General features: G+C 36.7%; 1 long non-coding RNA gene across 1 annotated transcript in view; it reads left to right on the top strand.

Annotated features, from left to right (window-relative positions):
* Positions 1–15,346, top strand: part of LOC140688785 (uncharacterized) — a 58,971-nt gene extending 43,625 nt beyond the window's left edge. The window contains exons 3-5 of the long non-coding RNA XR_012063608.1: positions 7,929–8,020; positions 9,262–9,462; positions 13,927–15,346. This is a non-coding gene — a long non-coding RNA (uncharacterized lncRNA). The remainder of the gene's footprint in view (positions 1–7,928; positions 8,021–9,261; positions 9,463–13,926) is intronic.
* Positions 15,347–18,127: the final 2,781 nt, after the last annotated feature.

Here is an 18,127-nt window from a genome sequence, read left to right as displayed (position 1 = left end):
AGAGGTACCTACTTCTGGTTACAAAATAAATGAGTCATGAGTGTGAGACGTACAGCAGGGGGCATACAGTCAGTAATGATGTGGTATCTGTGTATGGTGGCAGGTGGTGTCTAGGCTTAACATGGTGATCGTTTTGAAACGTATAGAATATCGAATCACTGGGTTGTATGCCTTGTATACCAGGAACTGTCACAGTGTTCTAGGTCAATGACACTCAGAAAAAGGTGAACAAATTCGAAGAAAAAGAGATCAGATTTGTGGTTACCAGATGTAGGGGTGAGGGGGAGGAGAACTGATGAAGATAGACAAAATGTATGAATTTCCAGTTATAATTAAAGAAGTACTAGAGAGGTAATGTACAATGGAGCTTGTTAAGAGAATAAATCTTGAGAGTTATCACAGGAAAGTTTTTTTTTTATTTCTTTAATTTTATGTCTATATGAGATGATGAATGTTCACTAAATTTATCCTGATAATCATTTCATGACCTATGCAAGTCAAATCATTATGCTGTACACCTTAAATTTATACAGTGCTGTATGTCAATTATGTCTCTATAAAACTGGAGGAAAAAATATGGTGAAGAAGAATATGAAAACAAATACATGTATGTCCGTCCATGTGTGACTGAAGCATTATGCTGTACACCAGAAGTTGACACAACATTGTAAACTGACTCTACTTCAATTAAAAAATATATATATATATATGAATATATATATATAAAAAACACTGGAGGAAAAAACAATGAGAGGAAAATAACTATATGGTTTAGTCTTGGCCAAAACTCACCTCTTTTTCATTTGTTTATTTTTTAAAATTGAACATAGATCATTTTTCACCTGGAGTTCAGAGGGCTTAAGGAAGTCAGCTTCAGGCTGGTCCATCTGAGCTATAATATGGCTTTAATATTGCTGACTAAAGCTTTCTCATCTCTGTAGGTAATGCTGTAGCCAATTTCGTGTGTAATGTACTATAGGGACGAATGGCTTAATGGGTGTCCCTTTCAACTTTTTCAATATTATGGTCTGAAAACATTATTTAGAGGAATGTTCTGAGTTGGTAAATACATAGAGGCAGAAAGGGGAATATTAAAAACCTTTTCAGACTGTAGATGTTACTGTGATTGGGCCCAGAGACTGAACTCATGTTCATTTTCTTACTTTTCTCCACTCAAAAGCTAAACACACAATTATAAAGTGCTAGGTTTTGTTCATGATGATATATCATGACATAAATGCAAGAAAGGGGCTTATATATGTATATATTTTATACAAGTTACATGTATATGTAGTCTATATAAATATATATGTGTAATTTATCTTTATAAATAAGCTTTATGTATAATATACACATATGCATGAAAAATGGAACTAAGAAGGGTTATGAGGAGAACTCACACTTTATTTTAAATTTTCATTTTTTTGTTCTCTAGGTTTATGTGATATTTCTCTTGAGATTTCTTCCACAATAAAGGAAAAATAACTGTTTATAAGCATAAATCTTTCTCTTATATTTAGCCATGGTCCTTGGGCAACATCCTGAAACTTAATAAACTTGAATTTTGTCAGAAGAAAAGTGAAGGTAATTTAATGGTCAAGACCCTGTCAAAGAAAATGTGTTCTTGGAGCTCTCTGAAATTTGAGTCGGTGAACTTCTCTCTGGCAAAAGGCAGTCCAGAGACCAAGTAGAAGAGATGCTCTTAAACCAGTGCAGGCAGAAACTATAAAACAATATACTGCTTAAAACTTCTGCCTTTATGGAGGCCATGTTCTGTAGGAAAACAACGTGGTGGGAATTTCACTGGTTTTAGAAGACATAAGTTCAAATCCTGGTTCTGCCATTTCTAGTTGAACAGTGTTGAAGAGGACAGTCATTTCTGGACCTCAGATTACCCACTGGAAGAGTTAGGGATTTGGACAGTTCTTCTATGGTTCCAAGTAATGGTACACATTCCAACACATTCAAATATCAGCAGTTTAAAATAAATTCACAAACACCGACTATGTTCTATTGAGTGTTCTAATTGTTGCTGCTGGAAAACAAAACAAAGCAAAAACAGTAATCAAAAAACTCACAAAAAATAGTCTGCTCATGAAGGGCTCATAGTTTATAGAGGCAGAATTTAATAAATCCCGCAATTAATATCAAAAACCAAACAACCCAATCCATAAATGAGCAGAATACCTGAAGAAACATTTCTCTGAAGACAGCCAGATGGCCAACAGGCACATGAAAAGATGCTCAATATTGCTATTTATTAGAGAAATGAAAATCAAAACTACAGTGAAGTATCACCTTACACCAGTCAGAATGGCCATCATTCAAAAGTCCACAAACTATAAATGCTGGAGAGGGTATGGAAAAAAAGGAACCCTCCTACACTGTTGGTGGGAATGTATATTAGTGCAGCCACTATGGAGGACAGTATGAAGGTTCCTTAAAAAAATAAAAACAGACTTACCATGTGATCCAGCAATCCCACTCCTGGGCATGTATCTGGAGCGAACTCTAATATGAAAAGATACATGCGCCCCAATGTTCATAGCAGCACTGTTTACAATAGCCAAGACATGGATGACTGGATAAGGAAGATGTGGTATATTTATACAATGGAATACTACGCAGCCATAAAAAGAATGAACTAATGCCATTTGCAGCAACATGGATGCATCTAGAGATTATCATATTAAGTGAAGTAAGTCAGAGAAAGACAAATATCATATAATATCACTTATATGTGGAATCTAAAAAAAGATACAATTTCTATTTATAAACCAAAACCAGATTCATGGACATAGAGAACAAACTATAGTTACCAAAGAGGAAAAGGTAGGAAGGGATAAATTAGGGGTTGAGGATCAACAGACACACATTACTATACATCAAATAGATAAACAACAGGGACCTACTGTGTAGCATAGGGAACTATAGTCAACTTCCTGTAATAATATATAATGGAAAAGAATCTGAAAAGAATGTATATAATCTGTATACCTGAATCACTTTGCTGTACACCTGAAACTAGCTTTGTAAATTGACTACACTTCAATAAAAATTAAAAATATATATATATGAAAAAGAAAAAGAAATCCAGCAAGAAATAATGTAAATTTTAAAATAAAGCTTGAGTTTATATGGTTATCTTTCCTGCTTTTCTTTCACTTGCATGGACTTACATCAAGAATTGCAGCTCCATCATTTAATTCCTGTGTAAACTCAAGCAAGCTGAGCCTTGGTTCTCTCAGCTGTTAAAGAGGGAACGCTAATATATCTACCTTGGCAAGATTTAGTGAAATGAAAAAAGATCTGTAGCATGTGCAAAGCCCTTGACACCATGTCTGTACTTCATAAGTGCTCAAAATGGCTAGTTCCCTGCCTTATCCAACCTTATTATTTTGAACAAATTATGGTTAGTTCAGGAGAAAATGATAAGGAAGAGGTCAAAGATAATAATACAAGATTATTGGGAGGTAAGGACAATAATGCAAGATCCTTGCCTTTGTGGAAGGAAAATTGTTCTGTATTTCTGGGTGCTTGTCCCAATTGCTCATGCTTATCTGGAAAGATGCCACTGTTCACAAAGGAACTTATGTTTAAGAACTCAGAGGAAACTTCTAACTCCTGGAAAAGTCAGAGAAACACTGATGGACAGTGGGCCAAATGAATTATATGATCTCAAAAGGATGGTGATCCTGTATTTTGTTTTAAGGAGGTGAAACATCAGTTAACAACAACAAAAATACGACTTCAAGATACAAAAGTTTTGTCCTTGAACTTCAGTGGCGAACTTTATTGCTTCAGTTGAAATGCATAATGATTACTCTTTATGTACACTTTCTCCTTTCCATTTAAGGATGGGTTTTTAGAAATTTCTAGATAATATTACTTTAATTGCCTTAATATCATTGCCTAATATTTAGAGACATAATATATTTCTAATCGAACGTTAAGAGTAAATTAGATTAAGAAAAAATGGAAAACATAAGATTTGAATTTCTAACTACATTCTTTAGCTTACACTCATTTTGTCTTCAAAACACTGACTGTAACAGTATTAATGACACCAGTAATTACCCAAGGGCACTGTGATTTACACACTTGTCATCTTTAGCAAGTCTTTAAAAAATAAACTCAGATTTTGGGTTCATTAAACCCAATGTTTGTCTCTGACACTAAGGAAATAATTTTGAAAGCACACTTTCTGAGGAAGTCACCCATGATTGGCTCAAAAGGCTAACTATAGTTTTCTCAAATACCTTAATTTTCCTTTGATACAAACTGTTGCCAGCATATCATCCACTGCTGTGTAAAGATTATTACAGAATCTAATTTTTTTCAGTTTTGGAATAACATGTACTGTCAGTGCTCTCTCCTTCATGTGCGTAGTGTATTTTCTCTCTCTCCCTTTCAAGATTGTAAGGTGCATCACTATTTCCGGTACTTTAAAATGTTTTCCTTTAAGGATAAAATTAACTTCTGCTTCTCATTGCTCATGGCATTATAAATCTTTTTATCCAGAGTCCCCTACTGCACTGATAGATTCAGAGAGCATGCTTCGGTGACTTCGACTTCTTTCTCCCCAGTAAAAATCAATAGCTTTGGAGTCCATCATCACATAACTATGATTAGGATTGTTTTTCTCTCAAATTCCCAATATATTTACTTTACTCTATAGAGCTGTGCTGTATTTTCCTATAGCTAAGTTGGTTTTTTGTTTTTGTTTTTGTTTTTTTTGAGATGTCAATTGTGTGGCAGAGTCTGCTAATTGTGTTGCCTCACAGCAACCAGTCCTTCCTTTTCTTTTTAATTAATGGGCTCCCTGAGTTTTTGCTAAGCACATTTCCCAGGTATCTTTGCAGTTGGATGCAGCCATGTGACTAGGAACTGGTCAAGGGTCTACAGCTGGAAGTAATGAGTTTGCTACCTCATAATTTTATGAAAACATTATTTGTCCTCCAATTTCATCTTGTCTTGTTACTGGCTTGATTGTGGGTGTGACAAGGCTAAGAAGCAAGGGAAAAGCTATTAGGATCACTGGATGATGTTGTGGAACAAGATTCTAGACTAACTGCCCATCACTGGATTGGTATGTGGGAGATAAGTGAAATTCTCAACTGGTTGAGCCATTGCATTCATCTTCCTTAGAGTAGCTTAGCCTATCAACTGAGTAGTGCATTGTATAAAACAATATTGCATATTGTTCTAGATGATTTATAAAGTGCCACAGGTGCCCCTACTCTTAATATTTTTCCATCTTTAGATCCATTTTTAGTTTTTTAGCCTCCCTCTAAATTAGTCAAGCACAACTCATTGAAAGACAACTGAGGGTACACCACTGAAATACATGTTGCAGGACCCCTTAGATTTCTTTTTGGAAGGAAAAAAAAAGTGATTTCAACGAATAAAACAATACACCAAGCCACTTTTGCATACCAAGAAAATCAACATACCAAAACTTCTTGACATTGCTTGCAGCTCTTCCCAAAGGGTTACTGAATCTAGTTTAGGTAAGAACAATGAAAATGTAATCATTCAACAGAATACAAACACATGGGAAAATGACATAACATTTTTGCATATGTACATTTTGAAAAGATTAGTAATGGGTTAATATGTTAATCTCTCAGAGGGTGACAAAGATAAGAAAGAACAATGTCTCTATTTATGTACTGACTTAGAATATTATGATGATTAATTCTTTTCCAAAAAGGAGATATTGTGTATGTTCTGATTTAAAAGGTGTCAGAGACTAGACACTGTTGTATTTGTGAGCAGTCTGGAAAGATAAGTGCTTTGCCTTCTGACAGAATTTGATTACATTTCTTTCAGTATCATAATATAAATTGCAACTCATTAGACTTATTTTCCTTCTGTCTTTCCTTCTAGACTGGCCTTCTTGAGGCCAGCATCTATATTGTTCAGTACTCCATCCTCAAAACATGTAGAATTAGCAAATGGATGAATGAAACAAAACATGTCTAGGTCATTTGTTGTCATGAGGATTTGCAAGGAAATCCCTTTGATAACATTAACTTATTTATGATGTAACAGGTGACTGTTTTAGAAATTTAACCAAACTCTATTTGATTTCTGTGTGGTACATCATTTCCTTTTGGGCGTTGTGGAGGATTTAAAAGTTATATCAGTAAAATACCCTTCTTGAAGAATTATCTAATGTATGTGGGAAAAATAAATGACTACAATATAAAGCTGAAAGTAATATGTTCTATAAACAAGACTGCGGAAATTCAGAGGAAGAATCTCATGGTATCAGGGAAAACACCATTTTCAGATGACACTTGAGATGGGTCTTAAAACATGAGGAGTAATTAACTAAGAGAAGAAGGTCACAGGAGACATTCCAGGAGTACTGAATCCTATGAAAAAATGTGTGAGATTTGAAACACTTAAAAAAATCACTCTGTTAAGCCTGAGCATAGTGATTGGGGAAACACTGGTAAACATAACGGGAAAGTAAGGCTGTCTAATTGTAAAACTCGTCAAATGCAAGCCTGCAATTATACAGTTTGGGGCAGGGAGCAGTGGAAAATTTTCAAGATTTTTGAATGAAGAAATGACATGAGTAAAATTATGTGTCATAAAGGCAGTGTGGCAGCTGCACAATAAAATAAATCAGGGATGAGACAGATACGGTGAAAGGCAAGTAAAGATGCCCAGCAGAGTAGCCTATGAGGGGATCAAGGTAGGACAGGGTATATACAGAAATATAATGCAGAGGACTTAGCATGGTATTTGCGGGCAGGAAAAAGGAGAGGCACGGATGAGTCTGATGTTTCATGATGTTTTGTCTTGGAAAAGTATGTAATTTATAGAAGAATACAATTCTCCAGGATAAAATTTAATCCAGTACAGGTTATGAAGAATGAAATTTTAGAGAAGTAGCAATGTGTCTTTCTTGAGGACACAAAGGAAGGATAAGTGCAGTTTTAGACTTAGGAAGTCTTTACAAGGAAATAAGTTAGCATTTTCAGTGAATATAGAAGCTATCTTAGCAGATTTAACTGTCCAGATATGAGAACAGCATTAGTCTGTGATAAAACCGCGAAATTGGCAGATGATGCCTTTTTATTGATTGATTGAGCAATTGATTGATTGATTGTCTTGCAACCATGTCCTGCGCTCTCTTGCACCCAGCAGTTAGTTGGGACTTCCTCCTGGGCAGGCCTGCAGAGGTTGCCTCTGTCCTGTGTGTCCTCCGTTCTCTTGCCTGCTTGCTACCGAAAGTCTTCGGTGGTCTCAGCTCCTCGGGGTCTCTTGTCTCAGTATCTCAAGGTGAAATTAGATCACAAGAGCCAACTTGTGTTGACATTACTAAGAGATTGGGCCAGGGCTTGCTCTCCTCCTTTCAGGGAAGATTTCATTTGCCCAGAGACAAGTTTATGCTGTAATTGTGCCTTGATTGTTAATTCATCGCAGGGTCCACGTGTTGGCAGTTTCAGAACTGATAAAACACAGAGACAAGGGAGGGACTTCGGGTGGTTGTTTCTGGAACATCTCAATCCTCGGATTCTGACTGTGTCTATCTCTGTTTTACCCAATGGTTGGCTGTTCTTGGATTAAAAAATTGAACCTACGGAACTCACGAAATCTATAAATCTGGCATTACGTGCATCTGATAAAAATGTTGAATCACATTTTGCAAAGAACATAATACGATGTGTCTCTCATGTGACACTTAGGGGGCTTCATGCCAGCTTCCTGATAAGTAAAGTAATGGTAATATACCTGCACAACTTGCATTCTAAAGTTGTCATATAATTTGGATGCAAAAAAGTGTACTTTGCAAACCATAGAGTGCTATAAAACGCATAGTATTGTTTGTGATTAAATACACTCAGCATATAGTTTTATATAAAGACTCTGCTTGGTTTCCCTCATAAGAATTGAGTATGTTTATTTCACAGAGTCTAGCTCCATGTCCCCTGGTGACTACTGAGGATACAGCTGAACGATGTAAATTCCCAGATTCCATCCTGCAGACTTGCTATTTGATGAGGTATTTGCGTTATCATAAAACAAAAAGTATAGACATTTTTTTAAAAGACCAAAAATTCCATGTGGCATACTTTACAATTGCCATCAAACTAAAAATCCTACAAACAGATGCTAATTGGACTTTTAATGAATTATTAAAATAAAGGTAATGAATATTCAGCTATGTTGCAGTCAATAGTTCATAAGTGATTGTTGAGAGAATCTTTAAATCCTAAACAATAATAATAAAAAAGCTCAATTCAATTGTTCCAAGTTTATATAGAGATACCGATGTTCGATTACCACCAAAATTGTTGTTGCCTAATATTAAAATGCACTTAAAAACCTAGTCTTCAGGTTTCCAAGACTGGGAAATCTGCAAGTACCTTGGAGACTCCCATGCTCAACTCTTTCTTATAAGCTCAGTTATTCATTGAAAGAATATTTATTATATTTGGCCAGAATTTATTTGTTTTGAAAAAAGAAGTTTTGTCATTTTGTTTGTCTTTCAGAATATCTTGTCCTCCATATTTTTGAAATTGAAAAATCAACATCTTTATAAAAGAGAGGGTGAATAGCTCTTCTTCCTGCAACTGAATATATTCTGGAAGGATTCCACTTTTATATATAAGCAGTAGATATTAGCATGCTTTACTTAACTGTGCACTTAGAAACAGTTTGTGATATTCTAGTCCACTCGTGTCCTATAGAGTTTTTTACAATAATTGGTAGGGTTTATAAATCTGTGTTTTCCAGTATCGTAGCCATTTGGCACACGTGACTCTTGAGCATTTGAAATGTGGCTAATATGCCTGAATTTTAAATTTTAATTAATTTCCACTTCAGTAGTGATATGTGGCTGGTGGCTACCATATGGGACAGTGCAGCTCTGTACATTTACATATAGAAGCTGATTCAGTGGGTAAGAGAAATAGTTTTGCAGGACAGAGAAGAGTGTGAAGAAAAGAGAATAGTAACACAAGCAAAAATTCTGAAATGAAGATTCTAGAACCATGGAGAACAGAGCTGGAGAGTATCAGAGACAGAGAACCGAGGGCCTGACCCTGGAGCACCTGCTGCCTCTCGACCTCTTATTACTTGAATAATATGACATGAAGTAACATTCCAGCATTTGCTGTAGTGTAAGTCGGCTTGCGTTGATGTGTTCTGCTATGCACGGCAGAAGGCCTCCTGACTGCTGCCTTCAGGGTATGATGGTCAGGAGGGTTTATTAATTTTTCTATCCTTTTTTTTATATCACAGAGATAAATAGAAGCATTCTTTGTTCCCCTTGAAGCTGTCAACTGGACGATGTCAGGAATTAATTCAAGAAACCCTTCTCTCTGGTATTACCCCTCATGTTAGGAACAAGAAATGATATTTACTAATGACAGAAAGGTCTAGAGAACTATTTAAGGATTTCTCATCACTTATTTTACCAGCTGAATTATGAACTCTTTAAAGGTAAATACTTTGATATAGTGTCTGGTAAAAGTCTTGACACATAATAATTTCACAATAAACTCATACAAATGGAATATGGACAAGTAAATAAATCAACATTTGTTCCTTAGCACGCTAAATAGATTTTTACACTACTAGTTTATATAAATTTAACTTTGCTTTGTTTGCTGAGTTATACCAAGATTTTACTCAAAAGACTTATCAAGAAAATGTAGAAATTGCAGGATTATTTCTTGTTCTAGGTGGCCTATGCTGTTATACTACGTCAGATTTTTTCCTACTCTGACTTATCTGTAGAGCAAAATGACAACAGACATGACCTACTTCCTTCTTTTTCTTTTTCCTAATCAGATCAGATATCAAAGTAGAATAAATGACAAAAGAAACAATAGCATTGTCATAACCTCTGGTTATATTTTTCCAAATAAAACCCAGAAGTCCTCCAACGTGTCCTTTGGCGTGATACAACTCTAACCTTTAAAATGTCCTTTTCCTTTGCCTCGACATTCTGTGGCTTATCAAAAAGTAAATTTAAGTTGATGTCACATAATGGCTAGTGGGCGACTGGGCAGTGGAAACCTTGCCATTGACGGACCTGTCTCTAGCTTTATAAGCTGTGGCTCTTACAGTTCTTTCTTCTGTCTGGCCAACAAGTCATATAATCAGCCTGAGCTTGAAGGGATAAATTTGGGATGAATTTGGGAGTTTGAGGTTTGCAAATGTTAGCCACTATGTATTAAAAATAGATTAAAAAAACAAATTTCTTCAGTATGGCACAAGGAACTACACTCAGTATCTTATAGTACCCTTCAGCCGAAGAAGAATATGAAAATGAATATATGTATGTAAATGCATGGCTGGGACATTGTGCTGAACACCAGAAACTGGCACATTGTAATTGACTGTACTTCAATTTAAAAAAAATGGAATCAAAGAAAAAAAACAATAATTATAGAGAGAGCATAACTGAAAATGATCTGTTTCCCAAATATCTGGCTGGATGATAGGTATTCATACTATTTATCATCTTGTATCTAATTTTACCATAAATGATTGACCAAGATTTCTTCTGTATCTGGGGGATGTCTTTTTACATTCTTGATGGCATCATTTGCAGCACAAACTTTTTAATTTTGTTGGAGTCAGATTTATTTATTTTTATTCTGTCACTTATGTTTTGGTGTCATATCTAAGAAACCACTGCTAACATGAGTCACAAATATTTATTCCTATGTTGTCTTCTAAGAGTTTTATAATTTTAGTTCTTCAACTTACGTCTATGATCTATTTTGAGGTAATTTTTTGTGTATGATGTGGGCTAAGTCCAGTTTAATTCTTTTACATGTAGATATCCAGTTCTTAGCACAATTTGATGAAAATACGGTTTTCTCACTATCAAATTATCTTGGCACCTTTGTTAAAAATCAACTGACCACAAGTGGAAAGATTTATTTCTGGACTCTCAGTTCTATTCCTTTGCTCCCTATGTCTGTCCTTATGCAAATGCCACAATGTCTGAATTATTCTAGTTTTGTAGTAAGTTGTGAAATCAGGAATTGTGAATCTTCCAGATGTGTTTTTTTATTTTTTAAGAATGTTTTGGCTATTCTGAGTTCCTTGCATTTCCATATAAATTTCGGAATCAGTCAATTTCCTGAAAACTCCAGCTGACATTTTGATAGGAATTACATTGAATCTATAAATTAGTTTAAGGAGTGTTGTTATCTTGACAGTAATATCTCTATAGATCCGTGAACTTGGGTATCTTTTCATTTATACCTTAATTCCTTTCAACACTGTTTACAGTTTTAAGTGTACAAGTCTTAAACTACCTCGTCAACTTTTTATCTAAGTATTTTATTCTTTTTGATGCTATTTAAATAGAATCATTTTCATAATTTTATTTTTGGTATGTTCGTTGCCAGTATATAGAAATACAGCTAATTTGGGGATATTGCAACCTTGCTTAAAGCCTGAGATTTAAGATCTTAATTATTTCTTGATATTCCTGTGGTCTCTTTCTAGTTCATCTTTGACTCTTACCCCTCCCCCTCCCCCTTACTTTCTCAGGAACATAGAGGTTTTTTTCTCTTTCTACTGGATGACTACATAGTTACCTGTTTTCTTCATGGTATGTAACCCTCTTCATCTCAGCTATTAAACACCACAGGATTAGGCTCTCACTCCACTTCTGTAGTTCCTTAAGTCACCATTCTCAATTCAACCCGGCCTCCTGCAGTACTACACATTTCAGCCGCCGTGGTGTGTTCCAGATGGATTTGACTATGTCATTCTCTACTCAAAAATCCTTGACGACGTCTTGCTATTTGTATAAAGAACATTACGTTAATGTTCTAAGAGTCCTACCTGGTTGGACCCTGCGTGCATCTCCATCATATTACACACAGAATACCACTGTCCTTTCACCCTTTCACCTCCTGTCACACTTTCCTCCAGTCTGTACCTGGATCATGCTACTCCCTCTCTATCGTCAGGCCCTGACGGGTGGTGCCCTCTGCCTGACACTCCCTCCCCTCACTCTCCCCTTGAGAACACCACACCACCCTTCAGATCTTAGAGAAGCCCCCATGATCTATGCCTTTGGCCAGTTTTCCTGATTTTTAACCTACATAATGCCATGCTCCTTTTCTTCATAACAATTACTCTTGTTTATAATTGAACACATTTGGCTTTAGTACTTAATTCACTACTTCATCTTTCAAAGGACAATAACAGAATATCGGTGACTATGTCTGTTTTTGCTCCATTGTAACTTTAGTGCCTGACACCTAGAAATGTTTCAAATACAAACGTATTGACTAAATGAATCCTTACTATCATTTCTGGCAAGTAGTTCATACCTGGAATACTTTGCTTCGTTGTGATTGCTGGAGTCATAAATGGGAGTGGATGCTGTTTGGCTGGTTAACGCATTAAAAGTAACAGCATTGTTCTCTCTGATCAAAGGAATCTAATCAGGGGTTTAAGGTTCAGGAACTTTCAATTGTGACTATTGAATCTGTTCTCTCTTGCCTCAGGGAAGATACTTCATTATTTATGTCGCTTTTGCATTCGGAAATCTCTGTCTTCTTTTAGCAGAAAGTCACTAATGAGGATGGCGCCTCCAAAAGAGTGTAGTGTAAGGTTCTTAATAACCCTGTGACTCTTTGAAAGTTATTTAATGCCTTTGAGGCTCTGTCTCTACTCAATGAAATAGCTACCTCACTGGTTATAGATGAAATGCCTCATGCATAAAAATGTTCATTTCCTTCTCCTCTCTCTGTCCACCTGCCTCCTGCCACCTCTAACCTCATGGTTTTCAACCTGCTCACATATGTTAAAATAATGTATAATTTTCTGAACCAGTGATCTTCACAATGAAATGCACGCATACAAAGAGTGCTAAAGATAATCCTCTAAAGTCTAGGAAGAAAATATTAGAATTTCAGTTTATAGTTATTTGTATTTAACAATAAAGACATGCACAAAGGTTTATTTTGTATACAATACGAATGGATTCTGGTAGCCTCAGTTTCTGGTAAGTAAAATTTAAAGTTATCTGATTTATTGTTTTTACTGTTTAATCTCAACAAAACTAACTTTTGCAAAATGGACATGTTGCTTGGGAAGATTCTGGGGAGGAAACCTCAGGTGAGGGTACTGACAGTTTTCATCTCAGCTTCTCGTCTGGTGTATGTTGGGTGGATCAAGGAAACTAAAGCGCTGTCAAACAGTCACACTGTTGCATGCTATCTGAACTCTATTTTTAATTGTAATCCCTTTTTGGTAAATACAACCTTTTGCACAGTGAGTGAGAAGGAAACTTGTGCCAAGAAGAGAGCATTTTGAAGATAGGTATTTGGAAATGTTTTGTTACAAACATGTCGCCCATAAAAACGCTCATTGCTTGTCACATTACAAAGATCTGGAAACCATTTTTCTCACCAATTCATAAGAACAGCTGGCTCAAAGAACACAGAAATTTAATGTAAAGCTAAAATTCAACAAAATTTTAGTCTAATTCCATGTGGATTGAAAAACGCATGCCATAATTATTAATATACTCGATGATACGTCCCTTCCACTTGTATTTAAGTGTTTTCAAAGTAATTTATTTTGCTAAAATGTTAATGTCACGTCTTAAACCCAATTACCAAAATACACTTCCCATAGAAAGGAAATTTGGATGCTTCAATAGAAATACTAAAACATTTACATTAAGTAAGTTTTTGTACACTTAGCCAATAAATGATTTATTAAAGTATTTGTTTCACTTTTGAAGAATCATATTTTATGTAAATTTTTAATGTATTAAAGTATTTGTTTCATTTCTGAAGAATCATTTTATGTAAATTTTTATGTCATATGTTAGCACATTAGTATGTGAGTATATTTTTAAGTAAATAATTCTACATGTACTAAGAGTGCACGCTCAATTAATTTTTTTCTCTTTCCCTGAATCAGGATTCTCATGACTGGCAACAACCTCCAAAAAGAGGTTGTTTAAGAGAGAAGAAAAATGAAGAGATTGTAATTATACAGCTCTGAGAATTTGAATTTCACTTCTTCTTCCTTCTCTGCAACATTTCTGTAACTCATCACCCTTTAGCCTGTGGTTTTATTCTCCTCTATTGTTTCAAAATCATAGTTTCTTTCCTTTTGACTTCCTGGCTAGATTATTCCTGACAACCTTCTCAGGAATGCCTCATTATCTCTTAAGTTTGAGACGTGTTTTTATGCTCTTTCATCATCTTCTCTAGTTGGAGACCAGCTCCTAGTCCGGGAGCACTTAATTGGCAAATCCCTCAGGCAGTGAGACAAACATAGCACAGACCTGCGGTCACCGAAACAGGTCCCCGTGGTATCCGTCCATCCATCCGAGGAGGCCCCAGTTGAACTAATTTCTCTTCACCTCCTGTGAAGGCTGGTCTTAAACTCCTCCCATTGATTCTCTCCCCCTCATCAAGTCATCTCCACATTAGTAGATAACAGTAATTCACACAGATGTGTTGAACTCAACCCCCTTAGGTCCCTGCAGCAAATACTCTGAGAGGCTGGGGTGCGGGGTGCCAAAACCTCTCATTTTCTGCTCCCTCTTCTTCTGAGAGGTGTTTTCGCAGTTTGCCTCCTGAGAAATTTGTATTTTTCAAAGTAAGTGTTGCAAATAGATTTTACCGAGAAGAGGTTGGTCTTTACATTTTATTGTTTAATTTGTGGTTTAAAAGGTTCATAGAGAAGAAGTATGAATTAAGACAAGGCTAATGAACTAAAAGTGACTGTGTTTAATACGTTTACACACACACACACACACACACACACACTCTAACTGGAACAATTTTTTAAAAGAAGGAAAGTAGTAGTAGGGAAGGAAGAAATGCCTCCTTTTTTTTTTTTTTTTTAATCCTCTCAGGGTGACACCTATTCAGCAGAAAGGAAAAACAGAGGTCCAGGTCATTGGAGGGCAACTTCTGCCTAAAAATCCAGGACTTACAGATGAGGCTACCAGCGTCACTGGTGGGGAGTCACGGGAAGGGCTGAGACTCCATCAGAGAGAGGCTCCAACTACGACATAAACATGAGGAATAGAAAAACACCGTCCAAGTCCTGGGGAAAAAGGTGGCTCGGTTGCAAAGATGAATTGATTAGTTATGCTGAATACCGTTCTTCTCTGAGGCTGCCCTTTAGGGGCTTTTCCGTATTTGCTGTCCTTTGAAAGGGGTGGCTGGGTCTCTGGCTTGTGTTACATCTACTGAAAAACTGGTTGAAAAGAAAAATTCAGGCGCTCATTTGGCTTCTTTCTTCTTATGGTGCCAAAATCAGTTTTGTTACATATATATTTTTAAATCCATGTTCTAATGAAAAGTTTTTGTATTTCTGTGATTAATTGCTGTCATGCTTACATGGTTTTCTATTAGCATATTTCCACACACATTTATTGCAAAATGTATTTCCCGGAAGAATACCCCAAAGTCACGAAAATGCAAAGAAAAAATACATTCCATTCACTTTGTAAGTTACCAGATAATGACCAGTGCCAGAGGTTAGATTTTTTCCGCAGAGGTCAGATTTTGAGACAGAAAGACCAAAGTTGTGATCTCATAAAGCAATCTCCTTCTTGCTATCTTTTCCTTTCAGCTCCTAACTTTAAAAATGTGTTTAGGTTGTTGGCGCTTTATTATATATATCCAGAAGGAAACTTGACTTACTTTTCAGAGGTGAAAAAATCTGAAAGTGCACAAAATTAAAAATAGCTCTTACCTTTAAGATAAGTGAAATGTATTCAAATTTAAATCATAGTTACCCTTTTGATTAGTAACTTACAGTCTATAAAACATGTGGTACTACTTAGAAAGTGCCACATTAAAACACAACTGTAGTTTTGAGGAAGTGCAGTGTGAAAATTATAACTTCGTTCTAAATGTCTCTTAATGCCAGTTTAACCATTTGAGGAAAAAGATCGTGATATTTTTCCTATAAAGTTTTCCAAGTCAATTGGAAAGTTTTTTTTTCCTTACTGGCACTGCTCAGAATTTAAATAAAATTAGTTCGAATCAGTGCACGGGTCCCCATAAAGACAATAGAGGAAACCAGAGCTTTGTTATTCTCTCTCCGTAATCTCTTCTGTCATGAAATTTAACAGATGCAAGTATAAAAGGATTTTCTAGTCAGTTATGTTCCAGGTTTTTAAGATAAAGGACCACGACCAGCCCTTCTCCATTGTTGGCGGACAGGAACGGCCGTCGGTGGGGGAGGAAGCAAGGGTGCGTTTAGATACGTGCTGACTTCTTTCCTTTTACATTCTACCCTCAGAAATTGTCCGAAGGAATCGTTTTCCTTTGAAGTGCTATCTCGGCTTAAATGAGAGAGAAGGAGCTCAGCTGAGATGAGGAGGATGTGGGGGGAGAATAACCAGGTCCTAGACAAACAGCAACTCCACTGAGTCAGAAATACGCACAAGCAAACTCCGGGACTGTCAGGAGAGCGAAAGCGAACTTTGTATAGGAGTCCGGGCAGCCGTGCACTGCCCAGGCCTAGACTCCCCGCCGCTTACATTCATTAACTGACTGAGCGTTTACTGAACAAACACGTGCCTGTGCATGCAGGATGTGGTGCAGGTGCTCTAAGGGTCGGGCGCGTCTTGGTGAGTGGGGGACCTGTAAGAAACACTGAGTCCCCAGGGTTCTGGTTTTTGGAATTGCTTTGAAGTGTGTGTTCGCACAACTTCTTTCACTGGTCACCATCTTCAGCCAAGTGACAGGTAAAACTTCCCAGGTTATTCCAAAGACGATGTCATTGTCCAGAGAGTAGAATTTTCCTGCTTAATGAATACAGTTGGCCTCAGTTTGCAGTGTGAAATGTAGCGCATCCTTTTCTTTTCTGCTGAAGAAAATATGTATGATCCCAATTTGAACCAGATAACCAAGAATCGATTCTTTGTGGGGAAAATAGCTATTTTTACAATTCAAGGAAATAATAGTTGAGTTCAAGTTGGTTAGAATTCTGCAGAGAGTGTCTGATGACTGAAAATGACCTTTATTTCCACATGGGGGAATGGCTCAGAAAAATCTCAGAGGATTAGTGAGGATATATTAAGAAGATAACGTAAGGGAAGGGCTTTGGATGTGAAGAGAGGTGGTGGAAACTGCTGGAAACCAGCTTCTCCACAGGAAGCTCTTGTGAAGGCAGGCATTTCTTTCCTAACATAATGTTTTCTAATTGCAGTGTTACTTAAGCAGTATTAAGAATGTACATGCCTTTTAGCAAGATAATATGGCGTTTGTATCCATCCTTCAGCTAGGAGACATGTTGCCTTTTTTGAGGAAGTCATCTCTAATTCATGAACATGACTAAGGGCTCAAATCGCTCAACTTCTGCTGGGTTCCTTCAGTTTTTCCCTTTACATCTAATTTATTTTCATATATGATAGTTCTGCTTTATAGTTCAGGTTCTGGGTGTTATTTAGGATCTGTTTAAACTGACCATTTTGATTTCCCCGTGGGAAAATAAAGTCAAGTGATGCATATTTTGTAAATAACCTTAGTATTTGGGGAATATAGGCAAAGATTCATTTTTACGTCCAGTCACAGTATCAGATTGGATGGCCTATTTGATAAAACGCAAGTAAAGCGGCCAGATGTAATTTCCAGGTGGGTGGGGAGGGTAAGTGAAGAGGTCGGTAATGAGGATCAGCAGGTACACTCGGGCCAGATAAAGCCCCAGTGCAGGGATCTAATGTGTTAGGGGAATTTTTATAGGTTTTGATACAGCTGAAGAGATTGTTTAAGGATGGCAACTTTGCCAGAGGCTGGCTCATTTCTAGAAGAGACTAAAACAGGACAGCTAGGTTAAACACAATCACACTCGTGTAGGAGAAAGGTTCTGGGGGCGGGAGCTGAGGTGGCAGGAGCTGAGAGGGGAGGCTAGGTTCTGGAGATGCTGAGGAGAGAGCCCGCAGAGGGCGTGGTGGTATCTGGATATGAGAACCAAGTTGGTGTGATAAATTGAGCTACATTATTTTAACAGACCGTCAGGTATTTATAATTACAAGTGCTAAGTTAAAATGTGGGACATTTTTATAGCAAGCCAACTTCAAAAATAGAAGTTAAAAATTGTGGGCCAGTTATTGAAAGTATGTGTACGTGTGGGCAAAGGCAGACCTTAAATA

The sequence above is a fragment of the Vicugna pacos genome, chromosome 23 (assembly GCF_048564905.1).
Source record: "Vicugna pacos chromosome 23, VicPac4, whole genome shotgun sequence".
NCBI lineage: Eukaryota > Metazoa > Chordata > Mammalia > Artiodactyla > Camelidae > Vicugna > Vicugna pacos.
Note: the sequence above shows the minus strand (reverse complement) of the source record. Positions and strands in the feature narration are given on the sequence as shown.